Below are 11,249 nucleotides of genomic sequence, written 5' to 3' on the forward strand. Positions count from 1 at the left end.
AAAGGACTTCCAATTTAACTGCATGTCACATACATGATTCCTCACAATTATCTTAACACTGAAGCTAAAATTTAACCGCAATGATATGGCTTTCAAGAAATACTAATAAAGGGGCTGGAGCAATGGCTCAGAGGTTAAGAGCACTGTCAGCTCTTCCAGAGGTCCTGAGTTCAATTCCCAGCAACCACATGGTGGCTCACAACCATCTATACTGAGATCTGGTGCCCTCTTCTGGTGTACATGCAGGCAAAACACTGTATATATGATAAATAAATAAATCTTTAAAAAAAAAAAAAAAGAAATACTAATAAAAACAAAGAAATACTAATAATTAGCTGGACACTGTGTGCCTACCTATAATGTCAACACCAACCCAGTCAAAAACCCTTTTGATCCACAATAGGGTTCTACTTGCAAGGTATGCTAATACAATGGTGTCACAAAGCTTCTGGGACTAACCAACAAATATCGGTTTGACTGAAGGCTCACATCACTGGATAGAACCCACATCCACCACTGCTTGGGTGGCCAAGTGCCTGAAACAAGATAACCCAGGGACCTAGGGTAAAACCAAATACTACTATTATACTCAAAGAACATAGCAATAAAATGCCTCCTTATGACATCTGCTATACTGCGTAAGAACAGTGCCTTGCTCAGCCATCATCATCAGAGAAGCTTCCTCTTGCAGGAGCTGGGAACAAATACAGAGATCCACTGTCAGCCATTACACAGACAATAAGAGATATTGGAACACTCAGCCCTAAGTGAAATATCACCCATCAAATTCCTCTCCTCAGGGCTGAGCAAACCCTGTGGAAGAGGAGGCAAAAACAATGTAAGAACCAGAGGGGGCCCGGCATGGTAGTTTACACCTTTAATCCCAGCACTCAGGAGGCAGAGGCAGGCTGATTTCTGTGAGTTCGAGGCCAGCCTGGTCTACAAAGCAAGTCCAAGACAGCCAAAGCTACACAGAGAGACCCTGTCTCAAAAAACAAACAAGCAGAAAGAACCAGAGGGCAGAGAGAACAACAAGAAAGCAAGGCCCTCTAAATCAGCATCATTAAAGCTCGTATGAGTTCCCAGAAGCAGCATGCCCAGGCCTGCCCAGGTCTTCCAGTTTAAGCTTCCCTGCGCGTGGGAGTGAGTGTGTCTGTTTCTTGTGGCTTCTCTCGGGCTCTTGTCCTTTTGTTTGTTCTGTTCAATTCCAAAGTGTTGGCATTTGTTTTGTCTCGCTTAATTTTTTTTATTATCCCTTAGAAACTTGTCTTCTAATAAACAGAAAGAACATGGATCTGGATGGGCAATGGAGAGGAGATGGGAGGCCTAGAGGGAGAGGAAAACAGTTATCAGGATATTTTATGTGAGAAAAAAAAAAAAAACTATTTTCAATAAAAGGAAATAACAAAATGTTGGCTAGAATAAATTATAAATGATTGTAATATTAGAAATTCAAGTTGTCTTTTCTTACTTTCATGTGTGCTGTGCATATTTTGGCACATATGTGTACCAAAGAGAATACAAGTCCAAGGTTTTTCTCCATAGCACTCATCAGAAACTCCTAACAGTATTATAGTGGTTACTAAAATTAACATGTAGGGACAAGCCTACTCTGTCCTAGCATATAAATACTTCAGGAAAAATCCAAAGGAATCTGGACACTATTTTCCTTCTTTGGATCACTGATACAGCTGTATTATTACCGGAATTCTTGTCAACCAAAGTAAACCAAACTACAACAGTGATATTGGACTATAGTGTCCTAGCCAAAGGAAGAAAACAAATCCTAAAGCCTCTCATTCAAGTTACTGGAGAATAAATATCCTGTTCCTAAGAACCTTTCAATCAATGGTTTTGTCATCCATTTATGATCCTGTCTTTAAATCATTACCTTGGAGAATTAAAATAGTGCTTTTTAACTTTTCATACCTTCTACGTTCATTGTCTTTATTCACTTTTGAGTACAGTAAGTTCAAGTCAGATGAAGACTGAATATATAGGCTACTAGAGTCAGCGAGCAGGTCTTTCTTTTATCAAGAAAAGTGAGTATTGAAATGGAAGACAAGTTGCTGAAGTAGTGGGCCTCAAGGGTTTGCCAATGAAAGGGAATAAAAAAGTAGTAGCTCCAATAGACAGGTTTGATGAATAGAACATTATTTGGTACTTAAACTTTTTTGGGAGTAGGGGGATTGAATTCATGAAGAGATTGGAAATATTAAATAGTCAAGCAGTAGGTTAATCCTGAAAAGACAACTATATTCTATGTCAAGAAGGTAGGAGTTGTATATAATTGGCTCTATGTCAAATAATGCTACCAAGTAAATGCTGATAAACTTAGATGTCATGGTTTTAATCCTATAGAATAGGGCTGGAGAGATGGCTCAGAGGTTAAGAGCACTGTCTATTCTTCCAAAGGTCCCGAGTTCAATTCCCAGCAACTACATGGTGGCTCACAACCATCTATAATGTGATATGGGCCCTCTTCTGGTATGCAGGTCCACAGGTGGGCAGAATACTATATAAATAATAAATCTTTTTTTTAAAGTATAGTCTTCTAATTGGAAGGTACAAGTTTTAAAATGGAATAAATATCTACACACATTTGTCAAAAAAAACAAAAACAAAAACAAAATGTGTTTAAAGGGAGTGTGGGTGCTCACTCCACTATTCTGACTTATGGCTTAAAAATCTTCAATAATAAAAAGTCAATGCCAGGAAGCTGGAGATACGGCTCAGTAGTTAAGAGCCCTGGCTGTTCTTCCAGAGGATCCAGGTTCAGTTCTCAACATCCACTTAGCAGCTCATAACTGTCTACAATTCTAGTCCAAGGGTATCCAATGAATGCCTTCTTCTGGTCTTTAAGGGTACCAGACACATGCACAGTACACACAGACATACAAAACACCTATACACATAAATAAATTTGTTTAAAAAAAAAAAGCATATCAATGACAGCTTAACCAAGAACTGAAGGATAAAAATAAGTCAGACCAATGGGGGTTGGGAAGGGGTGACAATGTAAAGTCTATAAATGGCAAACACTATATGCAAAGATTTGGAAGAAAAGGAAAAATCACATATTTGGGAGGGGAAGAATTGTGGAGACTCTTTTAGACTATAAAGGTAAATTAGGAAAGGAACTCAAATATCATAAAGGAACGTGAAATGTCAATTTCAACTTGACTATAAAAGAAAGTTAGAAATAATTTAAGTAGACAAATGAAATGATCAGATTTACCCTTTAAAAAGACTAATCACTACCACACAAAAGATAGTAGAGAAAAAGACCAGAAAAAAAGACAGACAGAAATCTTGCAATAAGCCAACCTCACATGCTACTCAAGTCAGTCCCTAGAGCAAGGAATACATCATTTATGCTGACGTACTAAATGGTTCTTTTGAGAGAGGAAGGCAGGGAGAGACACTGAGTATTTCTCTTTTCCCTAGGAGCTGTCAGTCATTATTTGCTACCTTGCTACTTTTACACTGCTTTTGATAAGTTCTATATATGCTTTCTAATTTGTTCTTCAGAAACAACTCTTACAGAGTATGTTGGAAGTGACAAAGCACCCTCAGCCTAATGCCCTCCCCACTGAACTATTCGGCTCCCCAGACCACAGCATCTTACCACACGTAAGTTCACTTACACTGACAATAACTCTGTATTGCAGTAATTACCAATCACATTATTTTCTAGATGAAAAAAACCTGAAGCCCAGAAACATTTAATAAATAATTTATCTAAAGTCACATAGATAGTAAATAACAAACGTGACCCTATCATCTTTTATTATCAATTTTGCTTGTTAAAAACATCACCTAAGCTGGGCGTGGTGGCGCACGCCTTTAATCCCAGCACTCAGGAGGTAGAGGCAGACGGATCACTGTGAGTTCGAGGCCAGACTGATCTACAAAGTGAGTCTAGGACAGCCAAGGCTACACAGAGAGACCGAGTCTGGAGGGAAAAAAACACCAAAAAACCAAGTACAGTGGCACAGGCTTCCTAGTACTCAGGAGACTGAGAAGGATCACGGCAAAGTCCAAAGTCAGCCTGGTCTACATAGTAAGTTCCAGGTCAGCCAGAACTATATAGAGAAACCTATCTCAGAAGATTAATTAATTTAAAATTTCATTAACTTAAAAATTAGTTAATTAAGGGCTGGAGAAGATGGCTCAGAGGTTAAGAGCACTGGTTGTTCTTCCAACAGTCCTGAGTTCAATTCCCAGCAACCACGTGGTGACTCACAGCCATCTATAATGAGATCTGGTGCCCTCTTCTGGCCTGCTGGCTCACATGCCTGCAGAATACTGTATAAATAATGAATAAAAGAATCTTTGTTAAAATTTAATTAATTAAAAACAGAGTCAAAAGTGAGACCAACAGGAGTAGTAGTAATGATATCTGTGTGTAAAATAGTAAATTTCTGGACATTTACTACATTCATACTTACATACATGAACTATTCAAACGTTTCGCTTCTATGTTGACAGTTACCAGGAGTTAGGGGTAGATGGTGGTGAAGTAGGATCAGTCTCGCTAAAGAAGATAGTATTGTATGTTTACTACTAATTCCAAAAACCCAGGCAGTAATCATCAACAATTCAAAACACAGTAGTTAAAATGTATAGCAATCTAAGGCTGACATTTTAAAGGGGAAGGGGTATCTTTATTTTTTTAATGTATTTTATTTTATGTATGTGTTTTGCCTGCACATGTGCCTGTGTATCACATGTTTGCAAGATGTCCAAGAAGGCCAGAGAGGGGATCAGATCCCCTGGAACTGGAATTACAGACAGTTGTGGACACTGGGAACTGAACTCAGATCTTCTAGAAGAACAGCCAGCGCTCTTAACTACTAAGCATTTCTCTAGCCCCCAAAGGGGTATTTTTCTTCAGATCTGAAAACCAAACCAACAAAAAACAAAACAAAATCTACATTATATCAAAGTCTTTGCTTTTGCTTTGCCCTCAACCACTTTCCTTGATAAAGAGAATTACTAGATGAATGAAATATTTCTCTAACACACTAAAGGATATCCAATGGACTCTAACAATAGCTCAAACCCTTACCAGAATCTGGGGATCATAGGCTTTAATAGTACTTTTGATACTTTGATTCAGATAGTTTTTGTTGGGGTTTTTTTTTGGGGGGGGGATATAACTCTTATTAACATCCTTTATTAGATGTTATTGCAATAATCAAAACATCTCCAGACACTCCCAAAAATGGAAAACAAAATCATTCTTGGGGTGCTATTCATTGTTTTAGATGTTAGGACTCTGGAACTTTAGAAAAGGAAGTCTCGCTGAGCATTGGTGGCGCACGTCTTTAATCACAGCACTTGGGAGGCAGAAACAGGCAGATCTATGTGAGTTCAAAGCCAGCCTGACCTACAGAGTGAGTTCCAGGGCAGCCTAGTCTACAAAGAGAAACCCAGTCTCAGCGAGAAAGAAAATAGAAAAGATAAGAAAGCCTCCAAATGCCCTTGTTTTTAGATTTTGGATCTTTAATAATGTTAGCAATTGCAGGGTGCAGGACTGCAATATGCCAGGTAGAGGCAAGCGGATCTCTGTGAGTTTGAGACCAGCCTGGTCTACAGAGTGAGTTCCAGGACGGCCAGGGCTACACAAAGAAACCCTGTTTCAAAAAGACAAAATCAAACCAACAAACAAAAAAGAATGTTAGCAACGTTAAGATCTGACCCAACTTTTCACCGACTGACCCTCAGCTCATAAGGTCACCAAAACCAGCCATCCTTTTCTTCTTCTTTCTCCAAACTTTATACTGACAGAACCAAATAGTCTATCAGTTGTTTATACGTTTTTATTTAATTTTTAATCTTGGGATCAGCTCCTTATTCCCTGACCCAAATTAAAAAGACAACAGTAATGTAAATTGATTTTAAAATAACTTCTCAAAATAATGCATGCTTTAGAGCATTTTCAACATTTTTAAAACATGGATTTCATCTGCACAGAACCTCAGTCAGCACCTGTCCCTAATATTGGAGGAATGTCCAGTTCTTGCCCAGTTCTAATAGCAGAAGGTCACATATCTGCGCACAGAAAATCTAAACTATTGACCAATAGACTCTAATTGAAGATCCACACACCTACGGACAGTTGGTTTTTGACAAAGGAGCCAAAACCATACAATGGAAAAAAGAAAGCATCTTCAACAAATGGTGCCGTTCTAACTGCAGGTCTCCATGTAGAAAAATGCTAATAGATTTCTCACCCAGCACAAAATTCAATTCCAAGGGGATTAAAAATCTCAACATTACAGACACACTAAATCTATTAGAAGAAAAAGTGGGGAAGAGCCTTGAACTCATTAGCACAGGAGACAACTTCCGGAACAGAACAGCAACAGCTCAAGCTCTAAGACCAACAATTAATAAATGGGACCTCCTGCTACCGAAAAGCTTCTGTCAGGCAAGGGACACTGTCAATTGGGAAAAGATCTTCACTAATCCTGCATCTGACAGAGGGCTAATATCCAAAATACATAAAGAACTCAAAACATTGAACACCAACAAACAAAATAACCCAGTTAAAAAATGGGGAACAGAGCTAAACAGAAAATTCTCAATAGCAGAATCTCGAATGGCCAAGGAACATTTTTTAAAAATGTTAAACATCCTTAGTCATCAAGTAAATGCAAAGGAAAATGACTCTGAGATTCCACCTTACACCTATTAGAATGGCTAAGATCAAAAACGCAAGTGGCAAGGATGTGGAAAAAGGGAACACTCCTCCACCCCTGGTGGGAGTGCAAACTTAGACAACCACTTTAGAAATCTATCTGGCTTTCTCAGAAAACTGGCAATAGTTCTACCTTAGGAGCCAGCTATACCATTCCTGGGTATTGCCCCACAATACAAGAAGGACACTTGCTAAACTATGTTCATAGTAGCTTTATTCATAATAGCCAGAATCTGGAAACAACCTAGATGTCCCTCATGCAAAGAATGGATAAAGAAACTGTGGCACAGGTACACAATAGAGTAATACCTCAGCTATTAAAAACAAAGAAATCATGAAATTTGCAGGCAAACGGATGGAACTAGAAACAATCATCCTGAATGAGGTAACCCAGACCCAAAAGGCACACATGGTATGCGCTCACTTATATGTGGATTTTAACCATATAGTACAAGATAAACAAACTACAATGCACAGACCCAAAGAAGGCAAGTAACAAGGAGGACCCAAGGAATATGACTCAGAAGGGGAAACAGCAAAGGCAGAGGGAGTAGTTGAAGAGAGGGAGGGACCAAGGTAGGAGAGAGAGTGCAGAGAAATTTGAGGGTGGAGATGTGACCTGGGGAGAGCAGGGGTGGGGGCACAGGAGGACAGAAGGCCTGCAGAGAAAAGAGGACTGTGGGTAGGGGCATCTCTGTGACAAGCTGGAGACCTGGGGAGATTCTGGCAGAGACTCTCAATAGCAGGGGCCACAGTGACTGGAGGACACCCTCAAACTAGACAGGAGTCCTAATAGAAGGAAGGGAACACCAACACACCCACAAAAACTTCAAACCAAAATGTACCCTGTCTACACGATGTGCAGGATAAAGATGGAGCAGACAGAGACTGAGAGAAGACCCAACGAACGCCTGGCCCACCCCAAGACCCACCCCACGCGGAGAGCCAATCCCTGACACTATTAAAAATAACTCAGCTATGCTTGCAGACAGGAGCCTAGCAGAGTTGTCCTCTGAGGGGCGCCACCCAGCAGTGCTTTAAAACAGACTCACAGCCAAACACTGGGCAATGCTTAGGGAGTCTTGTAGAAAAGTGACATGGGGGGAGGGGAGGGGAGAAACAGGGAAAAAACACGACAGGACAACTTGGAGGTGACAGGAGTGCCACAAGAAGACCAACTAGCCAGGGCCCAAAGGGGCTTGCTTGCTCAGACTGAAGCCCCAGCCAAAGACTATGCATGGACTGAACCTAGGCCCCCTACACAGCCAATGGGCAGCTCAGGCTTTATGTGGGTCCCCTAGTAAGGGGGTGGGGCTGTCTCTGACATGGACTCTAATGCCAGCTTTCTTCTCACTTCCCCCTGGCAGGACTGCCTTGCCAGGCCACAGGGGAAGAGGACCCACACAGCCCTGATGTGACTTGATGCGCTGGAGTGCATGGGAAGGGGGGCTTCCCTTTTCTGAGGAATAGGGGAGGGGAGAGGGAAAGAGGGTGGGACTGGGAGGAGAGGAGGAATGGGGCTATGACCAAGATGTAAAGTGAATTTTTAAAACTAATCTAAACAATTCCACTGTACACCCCTTTTCATCACTTTACAGAAGCCCATCCTAGTCTACCCTTTAGAATTCCTCCTCTTGTTTCAGCTATGGGAAGTGTGCCAACAGTGACCTGCAAGGTCTTTTCCAACCTGATAGTCCAGTATTCAGTAGCAAAAATATTTCTCCAACTTTTCAGACTGGCCCTCAGCTCACCAATATTCTTAAGGTCACTGAAGTGATTCATGCTTTTTTTTTTTTCTTTCTTCCACAATCAAACAGTCTATCCACTGTTTTAAATTCTGAGGATCACTGGACGTGGTGGCGCACGCCTTTAATCCTAGCACTCGGAGGCAGAGGCAGCGGAAAGCTGTGAGTTTGAGGTCAGCCTGGTCTACAAAGCGAGTCTAGGACAGCGAAGGCTACACAGAGAAACCCTGTCTCAAAAAAACCAAAAAATAAAATAAAATAATATTCTGGGGATCAGTAGCACACTCCCTGACCCAAATTTTTTAATACTATGTAAATTTATTTTAAAATATTTTTTCAAAAGGTTAAGATCTCACATCATTTATGTGAAGGGCCCACCTTAAGCATATGTTGACATACAGAGATTTAGTGGCTACCCACAGTGGAGGCCTGTGGGGGTGAGGGGTTAATGGGTACAAAAGGGTTGAGGGGTATGTGTTCAAAAATCATATACTGGTGATGCTCGCACTGTACGGGACGCAGCTGCGGTAGAGCGACTTCCCAGGACTCACAAGGCCTTGGGTCACAACTTCAGCACGGCTTAAAAAGTAGAACCAAAATACCAGCGGGTTAAATGGGTGAACCTTACAGTGTGTTAACGCCATAACGCTGTCTTTTTAAAAAGTTGAAAAACAGTCATAGCCAACTTTATTGACAGGAAATAAGCTCTGCAAATTGTCCTTTCATGGGTTATATAAGAGCTGACTGTAATTAAAATTCTTATTCAGAAATAAAATGCAACTTTTCCAAAACATAAAAACACATGCAAATTTATCCCCAGTATACTTTAGATAACTTTGCCAGTTATTTTTTTTGCCAGTTATTTTTTTTTAAAACAATGGAGAACATTTTAGAAAGCCAAATGCTGTAGTAATAAAACCACAAGAACGAATTATATGCGCATCAATACCAAAACACGGATAGTGTTTACAGTTTTACTGTGAACAGAGTGGTACTGTTAACAGTTCTAAGGATGCCAGAACATAGTTTAAAACTAGCCAAATCACAATAAACCACAACTATCAAGTACAAAGTGATCAACCTGACCTAATGATGATCCGTGTAGAGCATTAATACCCACTTCTAGGAAACCCAACTACAGTCAAACAAATCCCATCATTCCCTCTGTTCCGCTCTAACTGCTAGGAAATCAAAATGCTTTCCCAAATACAACTCCCCATTTATAACACGGAATGTCCATCAAAATTCGCAGCTCAAGTAATCACGTATCTCTCCATATAACACAAATTATATGGCGTGATAGCCCCTGGCCCAGTGAACATGTATTAGGACTTGGCCTGAGTTTCAGCAACCAGAAATGCAATCAATTAGAAAACAGAAACAATCCCACTTCGTTCTTCAAGAGTAAAAGACGTCTTTATAATGAACAAAAACTAAAGTTGGTTAAAAGGGGAAATTTTTAAAACATTTAACAACTATAATCGGTCAAAATTCTTTAAAACACACAAACACAAACCCTAAAACATACATGGAAAGCCAAGTGGCTAATTGTAAGGATCAGGTAAAAGTTCCCAAACAACCCACGGAGAACAGGGAAGGCCGGCCTTTGTATCCCTGCGGACGGTAGGAACCAAAACTTAAATAAGAAGGGGGGGAGGGGGGAAAAACTAAATTATTTAAAGTACAATGGCCAACTGCAAAACGCCGAGTTCTTCTGTGGGTTTTGTTTTTATTCCAGAAGGCTAGGGGGGGCGGGGGGAGGGTGGGCACTAAGGGCCTGGCTGGAAGGAGAGAGGGAAAGTTTGGGGGCAGAGCGAAGTTCCGGATCCCGGATCCGGGAGAGGGGCGAGCGGACGCCGGCTGGGGCTGGGGCACAGCTGCGGGCCGGGCTCCCGGGGAGCACCGAGGAGGAAGTGCCGGCGGCGGGGGGGGCAGCGGAAGCCCCGGCGCGGTCACCGGCTGCAGGAGGGGACGGGGGAGGGGGTGGGGTCGCGGGGCCTCGGGGACCGCGGGGTCGGGGGGAGGGGAGGGAAGAAGGGTGGCCGCGCGGCGCCGCACCTACCTGCGGTCCTGGGCGGCAGCCCCAGGCGAGGCCTAGTGCACCGCCGCCTCCATTCCTCCGCGTCGCGCCGAGACTGCAGCTCCGCGGCCGCCGCCGCCGCCGCCCTGCGCACCGGGCCCGAGCCCGGTTCCCGCCTCCGCCCCGCGCCTGCTGGCCAGCGGGCCCGGGGAAGCCCAGCGCCGCTCGGGGGTGTGGGAGGGGGAGGACGGGCAGAGCGGCCGCGGCGGGCCCCTCACGTCTCGCCCGGGTGTCCTGTCAGCCAGCAGTCTCCCCCGGGTCCGCAGCGCCGCCTCCGCCGCTGCTGCCGCCGCCGCCTCTCCCACATCCCCGGCCTCCAGGGGAGCCGCCGCCGCCGCCGCCGCCGCTGCGCCGCGACCACCGCCCCCGGCGCCTCAGCTCCCCACGCCGCCGCCCGCCTCGCGCCACCGGCCCGGCGCGGCTAGGTCGGCGGAGAGCGCGCAGCAGGCCGCCGCCAGGCCGCCGCAGCCCCCAGCCCACAATCCACCGCGGCTCCGCCGGGGCGGGAGGGCCGCGGCCAGACCCGGGCGGCCGCCGCCGCGGAGCCGGGGCTCCCCGAGCCGGGGTACCCCCGCGTGGCCGGCCCGCGCCTCCTCTAGTCGCCCTTGGAAAGGCAGACGCGCTCTCCGCACCGCGCTTCGCCTCCCGCCGCTCCCCCCGCCCCTTCCCCAGTCGTCGGGAGAAGCCGCCGAGCGTCGCCTTCCGCCTTCCCCGGCGG

General features: G+C 44.1%; 1 protein-coding gene across 1 annotated transcript in view; it reads right to left on the reverse strand.

Moving 5' to 3' along the window:
• Nucleotides 1-10,622, reverse strand: part of Vps54 (VPS54 subunit of GARP complex) — an 83,545-nt gene extending 72,923 nt beyond the window's left edge. The window contains exon 1 of the mRNA XM_051165357.1: nucleotides 10,514-10,622. The gene's annotated coding sequence lies outside the window, so the exon portion shown is untranslated. The remainder of the gene's footprint in view (nucleotides 1-10,513) is intronic.
• Nucleotides 10,623-11,249: the final 627 nt, after the last annotated feature.

This window comes from Acomys russatus, chromosome 22, assembly GCF_903995435.1.
Source record: "Acomys russatus chromosome 22, mAcoRus1.1, whole genome shotgun sequence".
NCBI classification, from domain to species: domain Eukaryota; kingdom Metazoa; phylum Chordata; class Mammalia; order Rodentia; family Muridae; genus Acomys; species Acomys russatus.